Source organism: Pyrus communis, chromosome 3 (genome assembly GCF_963583255.1).
Source record: "Pyrus communis chromosome 3, drPyrComm1.1, whole genome shotgun sequence".
Classification (NCBI taxonomy): domain Eukaryota; kingdom Viridiplantae; phylum Streptophyta; class Magnoliopsida; order Rosales; family Rosaceae; genus Pyrus; species Pyrus communis.
The window spans coordinates 16,791,848-16,812,333 of record NC_084805.1 but is presented as its reverse complement, the minus strand read 5'-3'; the positions used below and the strand labels follow the sequence as shown (position 1 = coordinate 16,812,333).

Genomic DNA, 20,486 nt, shown 5'->3' with positions numbered 1-20,486 from the left:
GAATGTTCACTTCCACTAACATGATGGCTTCATAGTACTCTTAACTTGCATTTGCTTCAGGTGCATGCCTAGGCATAAACCTCTACTCTAAGGCTTAGGCAAAAAAGCCTACATCTCCCAAAGATATAGACAAATTCAATAATTTGATGCGCCATTCAGGCCAAAAAAAAAAAAAAAAAAAAAAACCAAAAAAGAGAAGAAAACAAAAACCTAAAAAAGTGAAAGATAATAAAAAAGTTTGTGATCTCAACTCAATGACTGAGCGAGCCCACCGTTCATTGATATTTATAATAGTACAAAGCTAAAAGTAATCCGTGTAGGACAGAACTAATGTCCAAGTGATCTCCAGCAACACCAGTCGTCAAAAAAGACTAGGCCTCTGACCATCATCACTCTCATTTGCTTCCAACTAATCATAACTTGATTCACTGGCTAATGACTCGTCATCACTTTCATTTGCTTTGTTCTCATAACTTGATCCACAAGCTTCCAAATTTTCATCCTGTCTTGTTTCTTCTGGTATTTTTGGTTCCCCTGATACGAAGACATGATCAACTTTGAATTTCTCAGCATCTTCAACATAAAACGGGCATATACCACACTTTTCCACCTTCGCACCGGGAGTGTGTTGTTCGTAAAACTTTGGCAGGTAGGACTCAACAGAGGCCTCATTGGCAAGTTTGTAAACATCAGGGGAGCATTTTTTTTGCTACCTCTTCACTTATAAAGGCCTTATTCCACACATACACGTGATGTCGGTCGTAACAGTAGCCATTCAATCTCCGAATTGGGATGTAGAATAAAGAAGTGAACAGTTCATGGCTTTCACCCAGTAATTTAACATTGAAACTAGCTCTTACCCTTAAGTCTCCCTGGCAGTTGGAAACACAAGAAACAACGACAGAGAGAGCGAAACCTGATAAACCTGTTCGAAACCAATCTGGAGGAAGCTTGATATGAACTGAAGATCCCTCACTTTGATAGCCGAAGCTGAACCAATTTGGAATTTCTTTTCCAGGACATACAATGCTAACACAAGGGTTCCCATAAGGGTTCTTTAATGGCTCAGTTGCCACTCGCATAATTCTAATATGTGCTTCATCCATTATGTTGCTCCTTGCATTATGATCCAATTTTCGGCAATCAGAAAAATCAAGTTTCCCAAAAGAGTCGTATTTATCCCAACCTTGTATGAGTGTTGTCCATGAACTTGACACTGTACTCAGCGACGTGCATCCATGTGCTTCAAGGTCACATACCACTGGGAGCTCTGGTAATGATTGAAGCCGCTTGCACCCAATTATGCTTAGTCTATGCAACCGAGAAGCTTGTCTGATGCCTGCAGGTATGCTCCTAATCCTGGTTTCACTCAAAATTAAATCTTGCAATGAGATTGAGCCAACGAGACCATCAGGGATTTCTGATATGCGGGTGCGACGGAGGTCAAGAACTTGCAAAGAGAGCAAACCAACAGAACCGGATGGCAACTCTTTGAGTCCTCGACAGTCACGAAAACTGAGAGTTTTAAGGTTGGTTAAACTGTAGATGCTTCTTGGGACAACGTTAAGGTTCTTGCACATATCAAGATCTAATGTTTCAAGCCCAATCAGACTTCCAATAGACGAAGGAAGTTTTTCGAGCGCTGTCTCTTTCAAACTAAGAAAGTTCAGATGTTCCATTGGCTCCAAGATTGGAGGGAATTCGTAAAAAGCAGAGCAACCGGTGAGATCAAGTCTCTCAAGAGATTTCAAGTTACAAATGCTCCTCGGGATACTTGAAAGCCTTTTGCAGTCTCTTAGTTGAATGTTTTTGAGAGCAGGGAGAAATTCGATTGATGAGTGTAGCTCTAGAACAGCTGTTCGACTTAAGCAAAGATATTCCAAATATTCCATCGGCTCCAAGATCTCTGGGAAGGTTTCAAGTTTAGAGCAGCTAGAGAGATCGAGTTCCCTGAGATATTTCAACTTACAAATGTTGGTTGGGAGACTCACAAGGCTCTTGCAACCAACCAATGATAATTTACTTATATCCCTGGGAAGCTCAGAAACCTGGCCAAGAGATGTGCAGCCCTGTAGATCAAAACAACCAGAGACTTTCAGCTTACACCTGTTGCTTGGAAGTTTCTTGAGGTCTCTACAATCTGTTATATCCATGTAAGAAATTTTTTCGTGAGACCAAACTGATTCAGGCAATTCCTGTATACCACTACGATATAAATCTAAGATTTCAATATTCTCTGGCATCTCTGGAAGATACTTAAGACTTGTGCATCTTGCAAGATCAAGATGAGTAAGTTTGTGGAGACGTTGAAAGCACCAGGGAACTTATGTCCACAATTTTTAGACTCCAAGAGAGATTCGGAACTTCTGTTAGATATTTAGAGTATTGTAGATTGATCACTTCTAAGTTCACAAGTCTCTGTAACAAAAGTAAAGAAAACTACAGAGAATTAATAAGCAAGACTTCCTACACTGCATTCTTTACAAGAACAAAAATAAGTATATATATACCTGGGGTTCATTCCAAAGCTCCTTAACTTGGCTTTCAGGCATATGAAGCTCAACTAGATTTTCAGGAGAAAAATTTAACGGCAAAGATTTCAAAGGATATCCACGCCAGTAAAGATAACGAAGAGAATTGGGAAGATCAAGAGAAGCGGTTAATTTCCAGTAAGTGCCAAACTTTTCAGAGTTAACCACAATTAGCATCATTAGGTTAGACATCACTTTGAAGTTTGCACGTTTCAATGTTTGCTCTTCAATCTTAAACCAGTTAACCAATATGGCTTGAACAATTGGAGTTCCCTGACAATAAGAGTGAAGTTTAAATGCATGTACAACAAAATTCAATTAATAATTAAATTTGTAGTAATCTGACGTCTTTATATAAATGAGCTTTTCTTTTGTGTGTTTTCATCTAAAGTTTCTCTATTTGCTTTTACTTAAAAAAGGAAATAAAAAGAACAGGAAATTGAATTCATTTGGCCCTTACCGTGTTACTTTTTAGTAGATGATAGATATCGACATCATTGAACAACCTATTACGTTTAGCGGGATCGTCAATACATTGTTCATGAACAATTGTGCTTCCAATTTCTTGAAGCAAATCATGCATCTCTATGGTTTTCTTTGTTGAATGAATTGATATAAGAGACATATCAACGAGAACTCTAATTCCAGCCCCTGCAAAGAATCCACGAATAGCTAACATTTTTTTTACATAATCCACATGCTTCCCTTTATGAAAACAAGCTATGTCCAAAAATATCTCCTTCTCATTTCTTCCCAATCCATCATAACTTAGTCTCAACACTCTCTGGATATTTTCATTGGGAAATTGTTTCAATTTGTTCAATTCATCTTCCCATTCTTCTTTGCTCTTACAATTTAGGAATGAGGACCCCAAAAGTACAAGAGCTAAAGGAATGCCTCCAACATAATCCACCGCCTTGTCTGCCAACTCCTTATAATCTGTTCTACGAGTACTGTTATTCTTGAAAGCACGCGAACAGAAAAGCTGAAGAGCATCATCCGGTTTTAATCCCTCAACCTTGTAGATCTTATCCTCTTCAACAGTTTGCCTAAGTGTGCTCCTATCTCTACTAGTGATAATGATTCTACTTCCAGTGCCATACTGAAGACGAATGCCAGCTAAATGTTCAATTTGCATTGAATCACTCACATCATCAAGAACAATGAGGACCTTTGTACGACTGAGGCTTTCCCTAACAAAAGTTGACCCTATGGATAGACCTTCTTCCTTTAATATCTCTTTTAGAAGTTTATTTTGCAAGCGATATAGTCCATCTGTTTGTTCTGAGTTCTCCCTAACATTTCTAAGAAAACAACTGGCTTCGAATTTGGAAGAAAGTCTGTGAAATACAGTTTCAGAAAGGGTGGTCTTCCCAATACCACCCATCCCCCAAATTCCTACAGTGATGCAAGCGTCTGGTGAATGAATGCATAACAAAGATTCTATTTGCTCAATGCGTCTTTCAATTCCAACCAGGCCCTTTAAATCACATGATGATTCACGAATCAATTTGTTCCAAATATCGTCAACCACTTTCTTGACTAAATCGGCTTCTGTCCTGGCAAGTATAATATGATTATGAAGGACAAACAATAGTTAGTAATAAGTATGCCTAAACTAATTTTGTATGAATCAAATGATAACAAGTAGAAAAAAATTTATACAAATTATGGAGTTACTTAATTACCCAGTTTTGTTTGAATTATCAAACCCAGATAGATTGGCTATAGTTGTCAAAGCAGCCCTCCACTTGTGCACCTTGTCGATACTGTTCTTGAAACGTTTTTCAAGTTGAGCAAATGCAACTGCATAGCTCCCCTGTTGTTTTTGTACATCTGATGGACTGATGTCATAGAATACGGGTATAACCAGTTGGCCATATGCTTCCTTGCATCTTAGTATATGTACAAGTTCATCCAGACACCATGTGGAAGAAGCATAGTTTTGTGAGAATATGATCACCGAAATCTTAGATTTCTCGATCGCTTTTCGCAGGGAAGGTCCAATTTCTTCTCCCCTCACAAGCCAGTAATCTATGTAGGTTTCGATTTTCTTCCGAAGTAAGGCTTCGTGAAGATGGCTGGTAATTCCAAGTCGGGTGTCCTCGCCTCTGAAACTTATAAACACATCATACTTTTCCCGATGAGGAGAGATATCAACATCACCACCAGCGTCAGCATCGGCAGTAGTGGCAGAAGATGAAGAAGAAGTAAATGTTAATGATCTACGGCACATAGACAACAGAGTCATGATACACTCCATGTCTTTTGTTGTTCCTCCCAACGCACAAGCTAATAACCTGATACGGTTTGTGAGTATAATTAAAAAAGAGAATGAAGTGGAACGAGTGGTTGATTATAGATGAATGTAACCAATCAAGCAAGAAAGTCGCAAAACGTTGAAACCTTTAAAGCATTCAACCCAAGCCATTCAAATGGAAACAATGTCATGGTCTGACTTATCACTAGCTTGTGGACAAAGAAAGTTGAGATTTCACAATAAAACCAATGGCAATATGAGGAGTAGCCAAATGACTTATAAGTGCATGCAAGGTCTTTTGTTTTCCCGACGTGGGATTGATACTTTCAATACGCCCCCTAACATGTGATGAATTTACAAGCCTAACACGTGTACGGCACAAATCGGATGACTTAGAGCACTTGTAGTCATTGGACCTCACACGCAAGACAACATGCTTTGGTAGGTAAGTGGCTAAATACCTCGATGGTCTTGAGGGTGAATTATCATTGAATTACATGAGTATAATAGCTTGATTTACAAGTATAATTGCTATATAAGAAATACATAAAATGAATGATTTAATTATACAAAAAAATCAGAGATCACAGAGAATCTCAAGAAAACAGGAAACATATCAATCAATATCATTTATCAATGGCAACATAGTGGTCCCAAAATATAAAATTAAAAAAAAAAAAAAAAAAAAAAAAAAAAAAAAAAAAAAAACCCAGAAGAAGGAGAGGGGAAAAGGGTCCCCGCACCTGTAGGAATTTTTTTTTGTTTTGTTTTTTTATTTTTAATTTTTTAAATATTTAATTATTTTTTAATCCAGCTGGATTAGTGAGTGGTTCTTGTCTCTTGCCACATCAGTACTTAACAGAAAAACTAACAGAAAAATTGACGGAGGTATGACATTGTCACAAATTCGTAAGATGCGGTATGACATTGTCAATTTTAAAAGATGAGGTATGAAACTAATGTGACCCCAATAGTTGAGGTAGTTTTTTGTACTTTACCCTATTATTTTTTATTTACAAAATTTTCCTATAACTTCTATTTTTCATATATATTTTTTTTAAATTTTATCTTTTTCCTATAACTTTTATTTTACAAAATTTGTTTCATATTTTTTTTTAAATTCCATTGTTTCCTATAACTTCTATTTCACAAAATTCGTTTCATTTTATTTTAAATTTTATTTTTTTCCTATAACTTTTATTTCATAAAATTTCTTTCAGATTTTTTTTTAAATTATATTTTTTTTCCTATAACTTCTATTTCACAAAATTTGTTTCATATTTTTTTCCTATAACTTCCTAAGTCATTATACAATATTAAATTAAATTAAGTAACATGAAAAAACATTAAAGAATTTGAATTTACGTTGTAGTTTTTTAAATAATAAATTATGTTTGGCCTCTTGGTCCTCGGTTGGAGACGATTTTTTGTGACAGGTCTAAAACGAGCCATATGATCCTTTGGCTCTCGGTTGGAGACGGAGGCAAATGTGGCTCTGTACTGGTTATTAAAATATTAATATCTTAAAAAACGAGAGGACTACAACAAGCTCTCTGATTAGCCATCGATTGAAAATGACCTTAACGTTATTCAAATCGTTCGTTGGATATCAGTCATGGACCATGGTGAATTGGTGATAGTGGTGGATTTTGGCGGTTGGGTGGGATGATAAGTAAAGCCTGGACCCCAGTCATCACCTTCCACGACAAAACTTCTCTATTTAACATCGACATTCGTACATGGCTCTGCACCTCTTTGGTGGTGGTAGACGGATGCCCTTTTGCTGTCGATTTCCTATTTTTATCCTTCACTTTCTCCCTCTTTTTATTTTTCATATTTTGTCCTGCTTAAGAAAAAAAGAAAAATTAATAAAAATATTTTGAAAATTTTGAGTTTTAATGATAAAGATAAAATAAAGGGTAAAATGAATAGTACCAAGATTAACTTTTTAATATAAAAATATGATTTTTCGTTAAAGTGTACAGTACTGTGAATTTTTCGTCAAAACTTTCTAAAAAAAAAAAATCAGAACACTAAGGGTGCCAGAATATTTCTTCATCACAATTGAAAAGCTGCACTTGTTTTGCCTACGTGCAGAAAAAGTAGATGGTGAAAAAAGGCACAGGGTGGCGTTTTCTTCCTTCTCCCGACCCACAAACCTTTATTTCTTCTAGCCACATCTGCCTTTTTAGAATGAAAATAAAATACTCCAGCCACTATCCCTCTTCTCTTTCCTTTCCCCACCTTCCAGACAAGATAATTTCTTTATTAAGGGTAAAGTTAAAACGGTGCGGTGGAAGCAGAGGAAGAAAGAAACGATGAAAGACGCGTGGCCGGGAAGGGCAAAATTGACGTTTACCTGTAGAAAATATGAAACAGTCGTTATACAAAGAAGAAACCCGAGGGTATGTCCGTCCTTTCACTATTAATGAACAGTGTTTTTTTAAATTTATGTTTTAATATATATAAATATAATTTGGTAACATAACCAAGAAACTTTGAAAATCAAATACAATTATTATACTCAAATATTGCTTGTATGGTCACTAACATGAATTATATCTATGAACATGTCTAATTTCCTTCTCCTCCAATATTGCTTATATCAAAAAACAAAAATCATTTCGACCAAAAAACAAAAACAGCTTGGAAGACCAGCAGCCATGGCCCATGACCCAGCCAACTCATCTCCTCACACTGACAGCCTCCCCCTGATCTCTCTCTTTCTTCACTTTACTCTTCCTTTATTGGGTCGATGACTCCTGAAAACATGTCTATTGAATGGAGAGGAACTTGCTTTTCAAAATCAGACTCGACCAAAACCGATTTGGAGGTGGGCGTTCTCTATTTCAAGCTATTGCGCTCGCTGATTTAAAAATTCAAATGCATTAGATTGGTTTTATCTTCAATTGAAGACTTACTTACACCTAGTATTGCCACCATGAAATCCTAGACTAATAATGCATTAGTAAGTATGTCACTTAGATGTTACGGTCACGACATGATGTGACGTACTGGTGTGGGTTGTTGGAAAATAACTTTTAGTATTATTGTTATTTTAACAGGGTTTTCTTGTGGGCCAAGGATTAGGTTTTTTTGCCTGTTATGTTTAAGATTACTTGTCCGTTAAAGATTAGGATTTGAATTCGTTTTCTCTACAAGTAGGTTGCTTTGTAACTCATTAAATAACAAGTCGGTCAAGATGTAGTCCCTTTAATGTATATAGCCTTCTTGGCAGTTATGTACTTTCGATTAATAAAGTTTTATATTTCAATTCTTCATCGTGTACATTTTCAACTTAGTTTAGTCCTTGTAGAAATTAAATTGCATTTGCTGATGAAATATGAAATCAGTGGACGCAGCATCAAAGTTAAATTTGTACATAAAGCGCGTAAGGCCAAGAAGCGGGGCCTATTGGCTACTGTGTGTTTGCCGCTACCATGCACTAGTGACTGGTGAGTTGTTCTCTTGTGAGTAATCAACTATATTAATAAAAGGTGTGAACTGATGATGCCATTGCCATGTGATGATGTGCCCTTCATCTGTCTTTTTCAATGTGTCTGAACCCTTTAAATTTTTGGGGAAGAGATCCTTTCCCTCTCATCCATCAAAACCACTCAATTAAGTGATCCGTTGTATCAAATTTCAAAAATCCAAATCAATCCAAATCACTTAATTTATGGTTTTAGTTGAAGAGATCCGGAACAAATTTTTGTTCTTGGAAGGTAAGGTGAATGAGCTGGGTAAGTAGTCAACTCAGTCAAGTCAACGAGTACAATTGCTGAACTAAAATCTGATTTAGTCTCTGCAGGCTTTGTTGAGTCAACGAGGCAATGAACATTTGAAGTCTTTAAATTTATGTGGAATAGAAGTTAAAGAGCTACACCCATCAATCGAGTTTCTCCCTGCTCTAACAAGCATTCAACTACAACTTTGCACAAGGCTTTCAAGTATCCCAGAGAGCATCTATAAGTTGAAATCTCTTGGCACACTTAATCTCGAAGGTTGCTCTGCATTTTAGGAATTCCCTCAAATCTTGGAGCCAATGAAACATCTGAACTTTCTTAGTTTGAAAAAGACAGCGGTCAAAGAGCTCCCTTCGTCTATTGGAAATCTAATTGGGCTTGAAACATTAGATCTTGATATGTGCAGGAACCTTAATGTTGTCCCAAAAAGTATCTACAGTTTAACTAACCTTAAAACTCTCAGATTTTGTTGCTGTCACGAAATCAAAGAATTTCCGTCTGGCTCTATTCATTTGCTATCTTTGAAAGTTCTAGACCTCCATGGCACCCGCATATCAGAAATCCCTGATGGTCTCGTTGGCTCAACCTCATTGCAAGATTTGGATCTAAGTAGAAGCACGATCAGGAGCATACCTGCAAGCATCAAACAAGCTTCTCAGTTGCACAGACTAAGCTTAATTGGGTGCAAGCGGCTTCAATCATTACCAGAGCTCCCAGTGGATCAAGTTATAAGAATAAAGCAAATGAAAGTGATGATGATTCAGAAGCCAGTGAATAAAGTTATGATCAGTTTGAGTTAAATGAAAGTGATGAGGAGTCAGAAGCCGAAGGATCCTTTTGGCTGAATGGGTCTTTTTGCCTGAGTGCCATATCATTTTGAATTTGTCTATTCCCTTTGGATATGTAGGCTTTGTTGCCTAAGCCCAGTACGGGTTTGGGATTGCTTTAACTTTTTGTAAAAACAGCTATGAAAAAATCTCCAGTGTAAAATGTTTGGTAAATGCAAAAATAAGTTCTTCTTTTCAAAGTTCCAGCCATAATAATCAGAAAAGAAGAACCTAAGAGTGTTTAGTCTAATGGTCAGGCCCTTGGTTTGCTACCAAGAGGTCTGGGGTTCGACACCTCTCAAGGTACCCACCTAGCAATTGCTAGAGTTTCTAGCTTCTTAAATGTTGTGGGGTCAGGCAGGGGGCCTAGTGATTAGTCGGGTCAAAGATCCGGAGACACTAGGTTCAAAAAAAAAAATAATAATAATAATAATAATAATAATCAGAAAAGAAGAAGTCAAAACCTGCTTTTTCTCCACCTCACCTGTTCGAGATCTTCGACCTGCTTAATCCGTCCACCAAATTAAGCTCATCTGCATGCCCGGTTCCATAATCAAGTAAATAAAATTAAGAAACACACAATTAAACCCACAAAATCAGCTCAATTAACTCTGAAAGTACCTAATAAAATAGCTCAAAAATCAGAAAATCCACCAAACCACCAAGAGCAAACAAGTCCCCAGCTCGAAGGGGTTCGCGACAAAGGTGAGACCCTGCTTCAAGTGTGCTGAGAAAGCACTGACTCCGATATCGGTGACCTTCAAGTTGCCGTCCTCATCGAGGTGGAGGTTCTTAAGCTTCAGTTCTTGGTGGTAGACCCCGCGGCTGTGTCACGTAGTTGAATTGACGTCGTGAAAGTGGAAGTGACGAGTCACGTAGTTGACATTGAACATTCGACAAAAGAATAAAAACTCAAATAGTTCCATAGCTCAACTGCAATGAGCAAAAGATATGAATGACCTAGTTGGACTAAAAACGCCAAATCTTGTGTTCTCGTTTGAACTGAACAAAATCAGCAAACACAAAATTTATTTGAGATGGAAATGGAAATTACAACAAAATAAGTCCTTAAGTTTAATAATACGATCATCAATTTGTAACAAACGAAAAAACTATGGGGGTCTTCGCTTCAATAGGACTAGGAAAATTCCAAAATTCAGGAGGAAATATATGTTGCGCAACAACCTAAAGGGAAAAATAATGAAGAAATGGCAACCTGCATACACAAAAAGGGATGAAATACAAAAGATACATTACAGGCTCAGTGATTTCAAAGCATAAAACACAAGGCCCGTCCCACCACGCCACAATAGAAAGGCTTTGAACGGCGATTGAATAGCAAACACAAAATGAAGCACAACTAACCGGCTAAAATGCACTCCAATGATCAGTCTTTTCTCAGAGTCTCCATTGACGTCTGGAAAGGCCCTGAAGACCCAAATGGGTCCGAGTCTCGTCTCGGAGTTTGACTGTTGAATAATGTCCTCAATGGAGAAGACCCAAATGCGTCCGAGTCTCCTTTTGGAGTTTGACTGTCGAATGATGTCCTGAATGCCCAAAAAAATCTGATTCTTTTCTTGGGGTTTGACTGTCCAGCGACATCCAAAATGACCCTGAAGATCCAAAGGGGTCCGAGTCTCTTCTTGGAGTTTGACCGTCCAGTGATGGCCTAAATGGCGCTGAAGATCCAAAAGGGTCTGGGATGTCATCAAATGTTGGAAATCATTGACCCTGATCAAAATCTCTACTGATGTGCATATAATCAAATCTGCCAAGCGTTTCAGGTTGAGGGAAGTATCTAGTATCTTGGGTGCTTCTAAACGAATCAAACCTGGAGAATGTGTCGAATGAAGGTTCTGAACTATCCTTGTATCTAGGTGGTGAATATCCTGAATTGACCCAGTCCTGATAGGGTTGAGGCCGAACTCCCCAGGGCCAGAAAAGTAGTGATCCTTATTACTCTCCTGATCCATATCCTACATCACACATGATTAAGAGCAGTTATCGCACAATCCAGCATGCCAGTAATAACAACAAATATAAAACTGCAAAAAACTGAAAGCTTGAAAGTGCTACATAACCAACAAGCTATATTAGAAAAGAAAGTGGATTCACTGGAACATAGAATCCATGCCTACTTAAAAGGTGCAAAATAATGGAAACTTTCCATCGGCTACAACATGTTCCATGTGCAATGCAGCACCCTCTGTTGTCAATGTAAACATAAATAGTCTTGATTAACCTAGACCTAATGCCAAAACCAGAGTCCCCTTCAACCCGCAATTAATTGCACTAAGAACAATTCCACATCCCAAGACTGAAATCAGAGTCCCCTTCTTTTTATAACTACAGTGACCCAAGACTGAAATCAGGAAACTCGGTTTTGTCATATTTGGTTGAAAGACCCATACTATTACTAACTGATTTACATGATGAAACCATCAGAACTGGAAACTTGGTGAAGATAGAAACTATTATTGATAAATTCACAGAACCTTCTCTAATAACTAAACGCGGCAAGCATTAGGGCACTTGAGGCTACTATTGAAACAAAGGATACATGATCGCAGCCACAAACAAATAGGTGGCATTAACAGCAATCATGGAGCACTACTCGGTCAGTATGAACACAAGGCCAAAGAACTTAGTTCTATAAAATAATAAAGAATATTGAATGTACAATATCGGCTTACCTTGGTGATACTAATTGGATTGAAACCCCACACCGAGTCAACATCATCATTAGTGTCAAATGTCCCCCATGCTGGTTCATCGAAACCCTTGTCACTGGAAAACACAGACCCAGCACCCCTATGATCATCACTGCACATCAAAGTTCAGAATTTCAACAATTTTTGCAGGTATCATGGTGATCTTAAATATGTAGTTAGAAAACTACAGATCTAAAACTATACCTTTGAGATTCCTTATCACGGGGCGAGGCCTCTGTGCCTGTTGTCCTTCCATAGTTAGAATCTGAAAATTCTCTAGATGGGCTTCCAACGGTACTGCTGGTAAATGGACTGTTTGGAGCACTTTTTGCGGACTCCTCTTCATTTTTATCATATGCTGCTCCATTTTCAGCAACCTTGTCATCCGCACTCTGAGGCTTTTCTGACTTGACATCAACTTTAGGTGAAGAAGCAGTTGGACTCTCAACTGGATGAGCTTCTTCTTTTCGAACTGATGATGATTTCTGTTTTGGAGACGCCAAGACATTTGACACATCAAGAGTGAGCTCCTTGACAAAAGTGAATCCTGAAAAGTAAAACTTCTGAATCAGTCACATCGAATAGTTAAAACTCCTGAACAGATTGGGAAACCACCACCAGACGACAAAGGAACTACAAACAGCAGGCAATATGCTCCATTTACCTCAAGGTGAAAAGGAAAAAAGAATTTAAGTGCTACCAGAAATTTATCATCTCAGAACCAATATTGGATCTATAAAACTCATTTTTGGCATATACCTTCGTCTTCAAACTTATCTCAATCCTCATCCGAGTCAGCAGCTCCTTCTTGGATGCCAGGTTGCCAGCCTATATAAAAACAAAATAAAATTTCAGATTACAAAATGCATTGTAGCACAAATACCACAGCAGTGAACAATAACAAAAAATAAAATGACGCACTCAAGAAACGCTACACAGAATTCAAATGATAAAATCAAACAAAGCAGAGTGATCAGGAAAAGATTACAATGGTGAAAACAAGGGTTTCTTTGTAGGATTTTCATGATTTAACAACAGAATGACTTTCAGCTTCTAGAAAGGCAACGCTAATAATAAATTGACTACCCAAAGCCAAAGTCCATAAAAAAATAAAAAAATGTAAAATCCATCAGATAGTTTGATAAAGAATAAGCTCATGGAAGTACTCGTATCATTATTCATACAAGATTCTTAGATTCCCAAGAAATTAGCAACAAATGAGATCAGCTTACCAAAGGGAAGCTCAGTTAATGTTGCAGGCTTTCCGCGTAATCCATACTTCTTGCAGCGTTCATTGAGAGTTTTCACAAGCCCATCAAGATCCAATTGGATGCAATCAACGTGATCCTGAAAATTTCAGTTGGAAATGATCTTAGACAAGTTGAGCAAAAGTATGTTTTAAACAACAAGGTTGAGCAAAAGGTATCGGTGCCATCAGCATCACCTTCTTGCTCCATCTTCACAATTGCCCTGTATAGCTCCATTTTCTTCTCCTGCATATAAATCACATAAGATAATCAGTCCGGTGATAATAAAAAGAATACACCACTAGGGGTATGACCATTCAACTGATTCTATTTTCCCACCCTACTTTCTCCAGAATGTAATACTTAAAGTTAAAATATAAAAAATAAAGGCATGCCATCTCACAAGTACAGGTAATTGCGACTCAGATGAACAAAACAAACAGCAAGCAGTTGACACTTTGATCTTCGAATGAGCAAAAGCAAACACACACATGGGCCACTAATTGACCACAATTTCTATGTGGTGAAAGGTACCTGTAAATCACGAAACGTGGCTTCTTCAATAGTCAACTTGGAAGCTACATCTCCAGCTTGTTTATATTTCTCTTCATATTTCTTAGCCAGGGACTCAGCCTAGATTTATGTAGTACTCATTAAGCCAAGACAGTTGCTAAAGATTAATGAAAATATGCGCTTAGGCTCAAGTATCCTACAGCATACCTCACGTCTATCAGCAGATACCCCTTCTGTGATCTCATTAAGGCGATTGTCACAACTACTCTTGTACAAGACCTTATACCAAAAAGGAAAATAGATCAGAGCAAATATAACAAGGTAGAAGCATACATCACAGTTTCAACACCACACCCTATATGTGTGAGATCTAAAATAAAGCACTAGCATTCACAATGATGCGAATTAGAATTCAAAAGCTGAAAGTTAAAAACAATCATTTCTTATATTAGTAAGTAGATGTAAAATTGCTACAATTTTTAGTCTAATGCCTTTTAAAATATTCCGAGCCTACAATAACATAATGAAGCCACCTTGAAATACAGCATAAGCTGTGACCTTTCTCCCACATTTAAAGCTATAGGACAATGATAAAACAGATGATCTGCACTTTCTCCCAGTAGTACTTGTCAATTCAAGAACGAATACTGATTCAGACAACAAACATCCACATGTTCAAAAAATAAAACATTTTACACCACTGCAAAAGTCAAATAGTAAGAAGTCTGCAGGTTATTTAAAAGCAACAAATGATTAGTACGTCCAAAATCCATCACTCGTAGAACAATTATATTCAAATGCAAACAGTAAAACTACTGTAGAATGTTCATTATGCCCAACCAACGGCATAAAATGCACTCCAATGAGCAGAGTCTTTTCTCGGAGTCTCCATTGACGTCTGGAAAGGCCCTGAAGACCCAATTGGGTCCGAGTCTCGTCAAGGAGTTTGACTGTTGAATGATGCCCTAAATGGAGAAGACCCAAATGCGTCCGAGTCTCCTCTTGGAGTTTGACTGTCGAATGATGTCCTAAATGGAGCTGCTGAAGCCTCGAAAAAATCTGATTCTCTTCTTGGGGTTTGACGTCAAGTGACTTCCAAAATGACCCTGAAGATCCAAGGGGGTCCGAGTCTCTTCTTGGAGTTTGATTGTCCAGTGATGGCCTAAATGGCACTGAAGAGCCGAAAGTGTCTGGGATGTCTTCAAATGTTGGAAATCCATGACCCTGATCAAAATCTCTACTGCTGCGCATAGAATCAAATCTTCCAAGCATTTCTGGTTGAGGGAAGTATCCAGTATCTTGGGTGCTTCTAATCGAATCAAACCTAGAGAAGGTGTCGAATGAAGGTTCTGAACTATCCTTGTACCTTGGGGGTGAATATACTGAATTGAAGGCAGACATTGGTGTGCTGGGAACAAAATCATCGAAAGCAAAGGGGCGGCTCTTCTGGGAAAAGCTACCTCCTTCTGATGGCCCAGTCTTGATAGGGTTGAGACCTAAACTCCCCAGGGCCAGAAAAATAGTGATCCTTATTACTCTCCCAATCCATATCCTACATCACACATGATTAAGAGCAGTTATCGGACAGTCCAGCATGCCAGTAATAACAACAAATATAAAACCGCAAAAACAGAAAGCTTGAAAGTGCTACGCAACCAAGCTATTAGAAAAGAAAGTGGATTCAGTGGAACCTAGAATCCATGCCTACTTAAAAGGTGCAAGATAATGGAAACGTTCCATCGGCTACAAAATGTTCCATGTGCAATACAGCACCCTCTGTTGTCAATGTAAACATAAAAACGGTCTTGATTAACCAAGACCTAACGCCAAAACCAGAGTCCCCTTCAATGTGAAATTAATTGCACCAAGAACAATTCCACATCCCCTTCTTTTTATACCTACCGTGAACCAAGACTAAAATCAGGAAGCTCGATTTCGTCATATTTGGTCGAAAGATCCGTACTATTAACTGATTTACATGATGAAACCATCAGAACTGGAAACTTGGTGAAGATAGAAACTATTATTGTTAAAATTCTTTAGATCCTTCTCTGATAACTAAACGCAGCAAGCATGAGGACACTTGAGGCTACTCTTGAAACAAAGGATACATGATCACCGCCGCAAACAACTTGGTGGTATTAACAGCAATCATGGAGCAAGATCCGGTTAGCATAAACACAAGGTCAAAGAATTGAGTTCCATAAAATAATAAAGAATATTGAATGTACAATATCAGCTTACCTTGGTGGTACTAACTGCATTGAAACCCCACACCAAGTCAACGTCATCATTAGTGTCAAATGTCCCCTATGCTGGTTCATCAAAACCCTTGTTGCCAGAAAACAGACCTAGCACCCCCGTGATCATCACTGCACATGAAAGTTTAGAATTTCAACAATTTTTGCAGGTATTAGGGTGATCTTAAATATGTAGAAAACTGCAGATCTAAATTATACCTTTGAGATTCAATATCACGGGGTGAGGCACCTGTGCCAGTTGTCCTTCCATAGTTAGAATCTGAAAATTCTCTAGATGGGCTTCCAACATTACTGCTGGCAAATGGACTGTTGGGAGCACATTTTGCTGACTCCTCTTCATTTTTATCTTATGCTGCTCCATTTTTAACAACCTTATCATCTGCACTAAGGCTTCTCTGACTTAACATCAACTTTAGGAGAAGAAGCAGCTGGACTCTCAACTGGGGGAGCTTTTCTTTCTGAACTCATGATGATTTCTGTTTTGGAGGCGCCAAGACATTTGACACATCAAAAGTGAGCTCTTGACAAAAACGAATCCTGAAAAGTAAACTTCTGAATCAGCCACATCGAATAGTTAAAACTCCTGAACATAGTGGGAATCCACCACCAGACGACAAAGGAACTATAAGCAGCAGGCAATATGCTCCATTTACCTCAAGGTGAAAAGGAAAAAAGAATTTAAGTGCTACCAGAAATTTATTATCTCAGAGACAATACTGGATCTATAAAAACTCATTTTTGGCATACATTCGTCTTCAAACTTATCCCAATCCACATCCAAGTCAGCGGCTCCTTCTTGGATGCCAGGTTACCAGCCTCTATAAGAACAAAATAAAATTTTAGATTACAAAATGCAATATAGCACAAATACCACAGCAGTGAACAATAACGAAAAATAAAATGACGCACTCAAGGAACGCTACATAGAATTCGAATAAAATGCAATGTAGCACAAATACCACAGCAGTGAACAATAACGAAAAATAAAATGATGCACTCAAGAAACACTACATAGAATTCGAATAAAATGCAATGTAGCTCAGCTAATGTTGTAGGCTTTCCGCATAATCCGTACTTCTTGCAGCGCTCATTGAGAGTTTTCACAAGCCCATCAAGATCCAAATGGATGCGATCAACAGGATCCTGAAAATTTCAGTTGGGATTATCTTACACAAGTTGAGCAAAGGACCTTCAACTAAACTATGAAAACTAAACTGCAAGAACAATACAATTTCTTCCTACATACAGGACCTTGAATATCCAAAAACAGCATCTTTCCAATCAAAGAATATGGCCAAGAAATATAGTTTTGAGAAAATACGGAGCCAAAGTGGAGAACAAAATCCAACTTTATTCCATAACTACGGAGCCAAAGTTTTGAGAAAACACGGTGAACAAAATACATTGCTGGCATACTGCACCATCAGAAAAGCCATTAAATCACCACAAAACTACTTATGTACCCCGCCTGAATTACCCAACTTACATTTCCTTCCTTAAACAATCTCAGCCACATTTAATTCTACAGGACAATGATAAAACAGATGATCTGCACTTTCTCCCAGTAGTACTTGTGGATTCAAGTATCAATACCAATTCAGACCACAAAAATCCAAAATTAAAAAAAAAATAAAAATCTTACAACACTGCAAAATCAAATAGTAAGAAGTGCAGATTATTTAAAAGCAACAAATGATTACGACATCCGAAAATCTATCACTCGTAGAACAATTATATTCAAACGTAAAAATGTAAAACTACTGTACAATGTTCAATATGCACAAAAAGGTCAGAAACGAACAAGAGATACTCACAAGTTCCTGCCTTTGACTCGGAAATATTCAATTTTCTCCCTAGCATCCAAAATTTCTTTCCCCAGTTCTTCTACCTGCAAGGAACAAACAGAATCACATCAAAAAAAGAGGATCACGTCAAAAAGTTGAACCGTTGAAGAAAGAGAAGCTGAACAATTATAATGAATGCTATATCAAAAAGAAAGTGTGATGAATGCCATGCGTTAAAAACATGTAAATGCCAATCATTAAAATTGCTAATATTAAAGAACTGATCGTGAACTTTAAAAAAAAAAGTGTAATGAATGTCATGCATTCTATCAATCTAGACTGCACATTCAGACATGACTCAATTTTATAGTATTTATGGATGTTTGTATGTCAATTGTCCAGCAAAAAATTACTCCCAATTACAAATGTTTATATCTACAAAATATCGATGGCATAAAGTAAGTTTTTACATCAAATTACCAACACATCAAGCAAAAAAGGAACATCCAGTAGCAAAGCGTCTCCCAATATGCTTGATCTAGCCTTTTATGTTCAGGAATTCAAGCTAAATGCCACCAACTAAACATTGTGAGTCGTCCAGTGCCACCACCCTGAAGAGGAAAATTAAACAACTTTAACTCCGGGATAGGGATAATACAACTTTTGCAAAGATGCACCAGTTCAGTTACAAGCTAACATAGAAGAGAAACAAACAAAAGAAAAGAGCTTCAATAAACCACATGGCACCTGTAACTGTAAAACACAAGCCAAAAGATGAATTCAAAGAAAATTGTCCTACCTCTTGGTAGTCCCCATTTCAGAAATAGGTTGCGGGCTTGTTCACCAGTGATTTTCCCATCTCTGTCTGTGTCAACTTTCACAAAATATTGGTGTAATTCTGAACATCAGTTCAAGTCATCCTAGGCCATCTCATATGGGACTAACTAGAAGCAGAGTTCCCAGCTCCTAGTGAAACTCCAGAAGGGCTAGTCTGAGCTGAGACTTGTTGGTTTGGGTTTTTAAATGACTGGGCCTGTGGAGGTTGGCCACCAACCTGTGTCTTGGGCTAGTTGAAGACTGGATCCCAGCTGATACTGGCACAATGGCTGATGAGACTGGTACGCTGCTAGGAGGAAAATTTTTCTTTGGTTGAGATGGAGTTGCAGAAAAACATCATCTCCAAGAGATGAGTCAGGAGCAAAGCCATTCCCAGATATATTTAATGGTTTAGAATCCTTAGCTGGTGGTCCTGATGGTCTGATTCCAAAACCTGCCTGTGGTCTAGGTGGTAGGGAAGTTGTTGGTCCTGATGTTGCGAGGCCAAGTACATCTTGCATTGCAGAGGGAGTGATCCCCTTGTTTACAACTTGCGAGGGAACCCCGGTCGTTGCTCCACCGACCCAATCGATTGAAATGTTCAAGTTTTGTGGATGAAGCTCAACCACTGAACCTGCCCTGGGAAAGCCTTGTGAAGCAACACCCTGGTGGGTTGGGCATCCAAACTTATGTTACAAAACATAATGAGAAAATTCTTTCATTTAATCAGTATTTAATATCTTATGCCCTCGGTTATCATCTTCTATGGAAATTCCTTCAGCAAACAAATATACAGCTTCAAAAACCTACTTGTCAATATGATCATGACCCAAACAAATATCCCTCATATGCTACAATCCTAACTATTCCATAGTCGTCTTATGCTGTAGGTTTTCATTACTACATTATTGTAATGCCATGTATCACCATTCTGAAGTCTTCTTACCACCTTAGATGGACCGGATAACATAGCTCTCTTAACCCTCACTAACTGTAGTATAAATTATTCATCTACTTATTTTATACCATTTGTTTCCATCAAACTATTAAGTTTCAAATAAATGAACATGAATTCCACATTTATAATAACACGAAATAAAAAGCTCAGCTCGGATCAGAAAATTACGACATCCCGAGCTCACATTAACAACTTCACCAACAATTAGACTTAAAATTCAAATCAATCTGATTTCGCACACATTTCCACCAGCATCAAATCCCGATCAACCACTATATTTGCACAAATATAATCATACACATACAATTATACACATATATTCAAGAATATACATATATACAGATAGAGAGTACCTGCGCAAGGACCTGTTTGGGGAAACCGGAGCCCTGGAAGAGAGCGACGGCTTCATTGCTACTAATCCGGCCATCACGGTCCAAATCGGCTCGTCGAAATACACATCGAATAAAATTTGGGCGTGAAAAGTTAATTTAAAAACTAGTATTGGGTTTAATAGGTGTTGCCCTAAAAATTAGAATGTTTATCGGCTGAGTAAATGAACTAATTATGTTTATATTGTGAATGAGGTTGTGACAACTCGTGATCAAGCTCAGCTGGGCGAGTATAATAGATATGGCGGTGGTGGTGTGGAATGTGTTACTAGCTTTTGCACTTGAGTGACTTCGATCGAGCAAAGAACAAGTCTTGTAATTGGATTCTAAAACTCGAAGACAACGTTGCTTAGTTCATTGCAAAATTCAAGATCTAATACACCAGGTTCGGCCACTTAGGTGTGCCGAATTGGTATCAAGCTGTAAGGGCACAAGTACTCAAA

At 37.9% G+C, this 20,486-nt stretch overlaps 1 long non-coding RNA gene and 2 pseudogenes across 2 annotated transcripts; all 3 read right to left on the bottom strand.

Annotated features, from left to right (window-relative positions):
- Positions 1 to 361: 361 nt before the first annotated feature.
- LOC137727691 (disease resistance-like protein DSC1) lies at positions 362 to 4,794 on the bottom strand (annotated as a pseudogene).
- A 3,906-nt stretch (positions 4,795 to 8,700) lies between these two features.
- On the bottom strand, positions 8,701 to 10,331 carry LOC137727699 (uncharacterized). Of its 2 annotated transcripts, none has more exons than XR_011067841.1 (3): positions 9,986 to 10,331; positions 9,829 to 9,897; positions 8,701 to 9,170 (listed from the first exon to the last, which is right to left on the bottom strand). It is a non-coding gene; the product is annotated as an uncharacterized lncRNA (long non-coding RNA). The 2 variants fall into 2 exon arrangements; XR_011067842.1 differs by having other exon boundaries at positions 9,849 to 9,897.
- A 153-nt stretch (positions 10,332 to 10,484) lies between these two features.
- LOC137728308 (uncharacterized) lies at positions 10,485 to 20,139 on the bottom strand (annotated as a pseudogene).
- Between the last annotated feature and the right edge of the window lie 347 nt (positions 20,140 to 20,486).